This window comes from Fundulus heteroclitus, unplaced genomic scaffold (genome assembly GCF_011125445.2).
Source record: "Fundulus heteroclitus isolate FHET01 unplaced genomic scaffold, MU-UCD_Fhet_4.1 scaffold_51, whole genome shotgun sequence".
Lineage (NCBI taxonomy): Eukaryota > Metazoa > Chordata > Actinopteri > Cyprinodontiformes > Fundulidae > Fundulus > Fundulus heteroclitus.
In genome coordinates, this window is record NW_023396934.1 from 302,406 (window position 1) to 309,864 (window position 7,459).

At 38.8% G+C, this 7,459-nt stretch overlaps 1 long non-coding RNA gene across 2 annotated transcripts in view; it reads left to right on the forward strand.

Moving 5' to 3' along the window:
- The first annotated feature begins 4,206 nt into the window (after nucleotides 1-4,206).
- The window catches only part of LOC110369463, a 10,801-nt gene continuing 7,548 nt past the window's right edge, over nucleotides 4,207-7,459 (forward strand). The window contains exon 1 of one of the 2 annotated variants that reach the window (XR_002429076.2): nucleotides 4,207-4,244. This is a non-coding gene — a long non-coding RNA (uncharacterized LOC110369463). The remainder of the gene's footprint in view (nucleotides 4,245-7,459) is intronic. The other variant, XR_002429077.2, reaches the window with a different exon arrangement.

Genomic DNA, 7,459 nt, shown 5'->3' on the forward strand with positions numbered 1-7,459 from the left:
TCAGGCTTGGTCCGGCATTATTTAATTTTGATTTATTGATTTATTTATTGCCACATGACAGTTCCGATAGTTCTGCGGTACTGCCGGTAGATGGCGTCACATCTTTTTAAATCTGCTCATCGCATCCAATGAAGTGGTTATATTTAGGCGCAAAAAGGACTGTCACTATCAGGATGGACGCTTGGTGTATGTAACCTTATTCTATCATGATCAAATGGTTTTTGGTCTTTTTTCATAGGCATATGATGTGGCTATATACCTTAAAAAAGTGTACAAATATTTGAATGGGTTGGATAAGATTTTATGGTTCAAGTCAAAAAAGACAGCTAGCGGTCAATTTACAGGACAATGTAAAACGCTGTGCAATGCGGTACCGCGCACGTGACGTCACCGTCTCAAGAGCAATGCCCCTTTTGCCGCTTAGGTAGGGCATACAGGAGAGAACGCATACAGGAGAGAACGCACGGATAACAGATATGACCGACTTTACAGCCGTTAAACTTTCCCAAGACGATGTCCCAGGCACACGGATTACTGGTCGCACTGTCGAAGAACACACCAACCTTCAGCTCAAACGATGGCTTGAGGTTCGAGGGCTTAAAAAGACTTGAAAACTGGCCGAGTTGATGAACGGTAAGCTTTGTTTTTTTTTTCCTGCGCGGCGATCATGGCAGCGTCGGCCGTTTTTTTTTTTTTGTTGTTGTTTGCAATCACCGTCCAGGAATGGGTATATGTTTAATGTTTGTCTCATTTGAAATGTTTTTGAGTAAGCCTGGTAGCAGGCTATCATGTTAGCGCCTGCTACCATGATAGCCTATATGCGATCATGGTAGCAGGCGCTACTTTATTAACATGTCGGCCACCAAAATACTCTTACCTTGACTTGATGTCGCTGGAATTGGGTCAGGATGTTCTTCGGTTGTGCCCTTTCCTCCGACAAAATGCTTGCTACATATGTACTTGAATTTGGTAACTTTTTCCGGGTTGAACTGTTGTGTAGGCCGACCGCCCCGGTGTTCCAAGCGTACACATTTCTCCTTGGCAGTCTTGAAGAAAACATCCTTCATATGCGGTCGATCAGCGTAACTCGAGTCGCTGTTGCACGTTCCATAGCAACAATGTTTAAAAACCATGGTCTTAGATTTGGAAAAAGCAGTCGTTTACCGAGTAAAACCTAGGCTAACGCACGTCTCTTTTACAGCGAAACAGCGGCGAACTATGCAAGCTTGTCCTACTGCGTACCACGTGATGTGACGTCATCGTGACGTTGTGTTTCTAAAAATAGCTCGCGCGCGGTACCGCATTGCTTGATTGTATCAGACGTTGGAGGATTATGTAAAAGAGGGGCTGTGGGGCAACAACAATGTGGAATTCAGACCAAAGCATTGCAGTTCCACTTTATGTAGACCACAACTAAATGATTTAAATGTGAAAAGGAAGGATATAAAAGCATGATATGTCCCAAACCGGGGGCTGGTATCCTGCAACTTTCAGAGCCATATATGCTTCAATACATCTGGGCCAAATAATTATCATTTGCAGTTCTCTGTAAAATTGGTATGCATGCTGAGGAGATAATTAACACATTTGATTGAGCCCTTACATCAGGGGTGTCCAAACTTTTCGGTACATAGGCCACAATGGTTCCCGGCCACACTTTCGACATGACTGCCTTAAATGTAAGCAGTGTAGTCTATAAGACCTGTTTGTTGATAAAAACGCACAGATTCACGAAGGCCCCACCAAGTAACCTACATGACTTAAATTATCTGTTGCCAACATCTTGGTACCAGTTAGCACAGGATACTGTTAGATGTCTCGTTTAATCCATGCCTTGGCAGGTCTGATTTTTCAGCATTAATGGAACAAATATTTGGCATCTAGCCATAATGTTCAGAGGATAAGGTTTTAGCAAGTACCTAAACCTTCGTATCTGCCACCAGATGTGTAGACACCTCTACTTGAAACAATAAGCCTTTCAGAGCTTGCTTCACAGCAAAACAAAATATGTAGATTTTAAAAAGTTACTGTCCTGACATTAATTAAATTTTTTTAATTAAATTTTATTTATATAGCGCCAATTCATGAAACATGTCATCTCAAGGCACTTTACAAAGTCAAAATCAATCATATTATACAGATTGATCTAAAATGTTCTATATAAGGGAACCAGTTGATTGCTTCAAAGTCCCGACAAGCAGCATTCACTCCTGGAGAAGCGTAGAGCCACAGGGAGAGTCATCTGCATTGTCCATGGCTTTGCAGCAATCCCTCATACTGAGCAAGCATGAAGCGACAGTGGAAAGAAAAACCACCCATTAGCGGGAAGGGGAAAACCTCCAGCAGAACCAGGCTCAGTAAGAACGGTCATCTGCCTCGACCGATTGGGGGTTAGAGAAGACAGAGCAGAGACACAACAAGAGAAACAAACAGCACAGAAGCACACATTGATCCAGTAATCTGTTCTACATTAAATGGTAATAGCGGTTGATCTGTCTTCTCTGGAATGATGTCTCAGCTAACAGAACGCCAGACCAGGTGTACCTACTATGAAGATAAAAGAGAGAGAGCAAAAAGTTAAAAGCTGAAATGACAACAGTCATTTCAATATAATGCAATGCAAAACTGGAGAACAGTATCAGAATTAGACCTGGCATTAAAAGGCTGCAAGAAACAAAATTCATTAGGATGCCAATGACAAGTTAATTCAATTCATTATTCAACGGATATGTAAATAAAATTTTGGGATGAGCCAATCTGGGCTTAAATAGACAAGGCTCTTCACTGATTGAAGGAGCACTCAGAGGACACTGCAACTGGAGAGCAGATGGGAAGCTGAAACACAGAAGAGTCCTCAGCGGGAGGAAAATCCTGAATGTGCAACCTCACAGCTGGGTCAGCCAGTCATCAGCCCACAGCGTCAAAGCAACTCGAAACTGTACAGAGAGATGGGAACTCACAATGACCACAGGGTGTAACCCTCAGTCTGAGTACATGTAAAGATCATAGTCAGCTTTCTCTTCATGCAGACTAGAATTTGTATAGTTAAGGGCAAAGTTATTCACATGCTGGCAGACTGAGATTTAAATGATTTTCAAATCAACTAAGACATTTGAAATCTTTCACTAAACCAGATAGGCATTTCTTAAAAAGATAATAAAATATTGTGAAAGCGTTTCAGTTGTTAAACATGTTTTTTTGTTGTTTTTAATTAAAATTTTATTTAAATATTACAAATCCAAAAAATATTCACACCCTTCTCAATAATAAACGGAACAATCTATATTACAGCAATCAAACCCTCCTTTTAACTTAAGGGGTTTCTGCATGTCATTACTGGAACTTTTGACTGTTTATCCTTGGTGAGCTCAAAGTCAGAGATGTTGGAAGGTAACCTGGCATGGCATATTGATAATGTGTAGCACTTTATAAATGTGGGACTGCTTCAATCATTGGGCGAAGCAACATTTGGTGCCCGCCTACCAAAGGTTGGATTCACCAATCACAATATCAAAAGAAAATCTAAGTAGCAGCTGTCAATGGAAACCACACGTTAAGTCAGTCAAGGCGCTTCTTGCTGTTCTTCTATCCAAAAAGAAGTTGTGGATTCTGAAAAAAACAAAACAAAAAAAAACAGATGTGTTTTAACAAATGGTTAAAACTTTTCATTACATGAGAATGACTTTTTGCAAAAAAAATGTAATGAACATGTTTGGTATAACCCATAGACCTTAAAGTTTAATGGAAGCATAATATGTCATCTCAAACCCTAAAAGAAGTAATTATGTTACAATCCCCAGGTGCTTGATTTTTTTTTTGTTTGTTTTAGTTTTCTGGGGATTGTGCAGCCTTTTAGTCTTTTACATGTTTAGTATTGTTTATCAGTCTGTAGATCTATTTAATTTCTCCTTCTTCCCTTTCATTGTTTAATATTTGGCTCATTATGGATTTAGCTAGTTTATTCTTAGTTTGATTCGATCTCTATTTTCCTTCAGTGCAATTAGTGAGTTTATTGTCATTGTCCGTTCATGTCATTGTGATGTTAATATCATCGTTAGGCTCAATTTCTACTTCAGCTAATTACTGTCACTTCATCGCACCTGTGCTAATTACTTTCACCTGTCTTCCCCTCTGTCTTCACTCATATTTATAATACAATTTTCCCCTCTCTTCTTGTAGGATCCTCTGGTATGCCTCCCTGTGTCTGTTTTAGTTTATGGTTCGTGTCTTCACCGTCCCTACCTGTAAGTTTACCATTTTAATAACTAAAACTTCATTCACACCAGTATGCGACTCCCAAGCTCTTGTGTGCGTTTTGGTACTGCTAGAAACCTCAACAAACCTAACAGTTTTTTGTTTTTGATGTTTCTCTGTATTTTTAGTTTTATTTATCATTAGATTCTAATTGTGAATTCATAACGTTTGCTCTAAGTAACGGTTGCGAGAAGGATTTTAACATGAGAATGATTTTACAGATACTTTCTTAGCGCTTGCCTGTTAAAGAGCTTTGTCACTAACTAATTTTCAGCATTTTAAAATCCATCTCATTGCCATATCTTAAGTTTTTTTTCTGAAATTAGAAGCTGTTTGAACAAAAGAATTTGGTTAAATGTTACCTCTTCTTGGTTCTTGGTGTCATTATCCTACAAAATTATTCTTCAAATGTGCATCCAAAATGACTAAGAAAATGCAAGCAATGGTGAACATTTATCTAATGATATTCACTGTACTTTTTATATTGTAAAATGAGCGACACTCTGTGAAATGGTTCAGCAAAAAAGTCAGATGAGCTGAAAAGACACACATGCCACAAATTAAATAGCTTTTAAAGTAATTTTATTCAAACTGTCACTTCACCAACCGAGTTCAATAGAAAGAGATCTGAGAGGTGGTGACAGAATTTCTGGTGTGACAGGTAGAGATGAATGAGCTGAAGGTAAAAACGCTGGCTGATCTAAAACTTCCCTGCATTATTACCAGCTCTGAATGTCGACTTTCACACAATTGTCAAGTCACACTTAAATAGTGAAATCTTCTCAAAAGATTATCTTCAGAAGAGGAAGACAGTTGAAGAGAGAAGTCAAAATTAGAAAGCACGTAGAACTGAAACTAAACAAATATAAAGCATTTTCTTTCCTTTGACCTTCCAAGCTGCAGAATCCACAATGTTTGCAAATGAAAAGGCTATTTAATAGATTCATGTAGTTTAGCAGCTACTGTCAAGTGTTTCCATTTTGTAATGTGTTACTTCTCAAACCTAAATCAGTGTTAACGGATGAGTAGCAACAAAGCTGATAATTATTTCTGTCATGAGTCCAAAGTCTGATGTATCAAAGTGAATAATACTCTTTTCTTTGGGTGCTGCCTTTTTTATTATTTTTTTTTTTTTTTGTGGCGAGACCGCTGAGCATCTGAACTTTAACAAAATTAAGATAACTAACTGACCATAAGAGTTCTATTAAAGCTCTGTGAACAAGGGGGTGGGGGGCATCAATTTAGGAAAATGCATCACACTTGATCTGAGAGGCTGAGAACAATGAGGACAGCTCAGATGATTTCTAACAGGAGACAGCTGTGGAAGCAGGGGAACATGTAGCAGGAACTGAAGCAAATCCCAGCTAAAGCAAATCCTTGACAAACCAAATGCAACCAAATCAGACACTGACATGTACAGTTGTCTTTGATGCTGAAAGGAACATAATGTCTGACAGAGCTACAAATGCAGACAACAAAACCTGAGGTCACACAAACAGGACATTCAAACTGAGCTGGTCAAAAATGTGATTTACAGTGACACAAAAAAGGGGTGACATAATTAGAAACTCAAAGTTGGATTCTTTTGGACTCAATATTTATTTTATTTAACCGTTTAAAGCTGTAATGGCAGGATCTAATTGGTATAAATGTATGTATTTAAACAGGTATTTATATACATACTGGGATATTTTAGGTGGCACTTACGCTGTCTGTAACACACCAGCAGCGCGACCAGATAGCTCTTTTTGTGCAGGCACGCTAACCAGGAAAAGGGATTTCTGTCGGAAAAAAAGTCAAGCCCAAATAAACAACACGCTCAAAAACAAGCCCAAAAAAATCACAACCAGCGACTCATGAAAATTAAACTGGTTTACAGGATTTCCACAGGCCCTCTGAATAAATCACAAATATTCTGAATATTCCTGAATAAATATGGCGAGGACTGTTGATATGTATGCAAGGAGGAATATTTATTTTATATTTTGGTTTTATCTAATATTTGTTTTATGTAATATTAGCAGCAGCACTGATTTGAATTAGTTTTTAATTTTTGTGCAGTCATCAAACTATATTTTAGGCAATATGCATTATCACCACCAATGTTTTGCAAAAACTACTGATTTTGCTTGGAGAAGATACTGAGAAGAGTAAAAGACAAGTCATGATTCTAAACAATTTCTAAAACTGTCACTCTCCCAATGGTTTGAAAAGTAAGAGAACACACAGAAAAGGTATGACAGGTAAAGACGAATGACGCTAAGCCTCAGTTTTACCCAGTCCAACGTCAGTTTTTATAAACCAACAACTGTAATTTTGAATCAACACTACAGAAACAAATGTCTTGGTTCTTTTGTTCTTTGGGTGATAATAGGAATAGAAAAGTAGAAAATTAAAAAAAGGGAGAGGTTTCACTCTAGGGATGTGAGTTAAAACTCATCCGATGATCAGGTTTTTGACAAAGTTGAAGGCTTGAGCAGGCTTGAGCAGAGATGTGTGTGGACTGTTGTCTCAGTGCTGTCTGATGATGTTTTAATGGGTGTCCTCCTGTGACCCCATGCCCGATCTGATTCTACTATAATTGGACCTCTGTAATTAGCCATCTGAGGTAGCTTTTTTCTTCCTCGTCCCTTCAGATCGCCGGTGAGCACTTGACAGGTGGACAGTTGTGTGCGACTCAGAGCAAGGAGCCAATGATTGGGCCCCCGGCTTTTCTTCTCCGGCCTTGCAGAATCAGCTGCTTGTTTGGTTTAACCTGAAAGGGGCGAACAGGGATTTTTAGAGAAGTGAGAGAAATTCCTCTCAGCAGCTTTGAGCCATACTGCTGTTGCGTTTTCAGACAGTTTGTTGTTTCTTTGAACACTGCAGGGGTTTCCGCCTGCAGAATAAACACCCTCTTGTTTAGGACTTATTTAATTTAGCAGCAAATTAAATGTGCTTATTCCGCTGCTCTTTGTGGAATTAATCTGCATTAACCCCAATGTTTAGCTTCTTCCTTTTAATGCAATCATTTCTCTCTAACTAGATCTGAGTAAGCACATTTGGTCTGATTAGCATCATAAAACCGTATCTGGCTGTTGTTCATTGGCATTTCTCAGAAACCTGACAGAAACAGGAAGAGAGGGGGAACATTAAACTTAAAGTCATTCTTTTTGGTGCTGGACAGATTTTTGGCCTTTGAAATCAGGCTGAATTTGACAGAAGG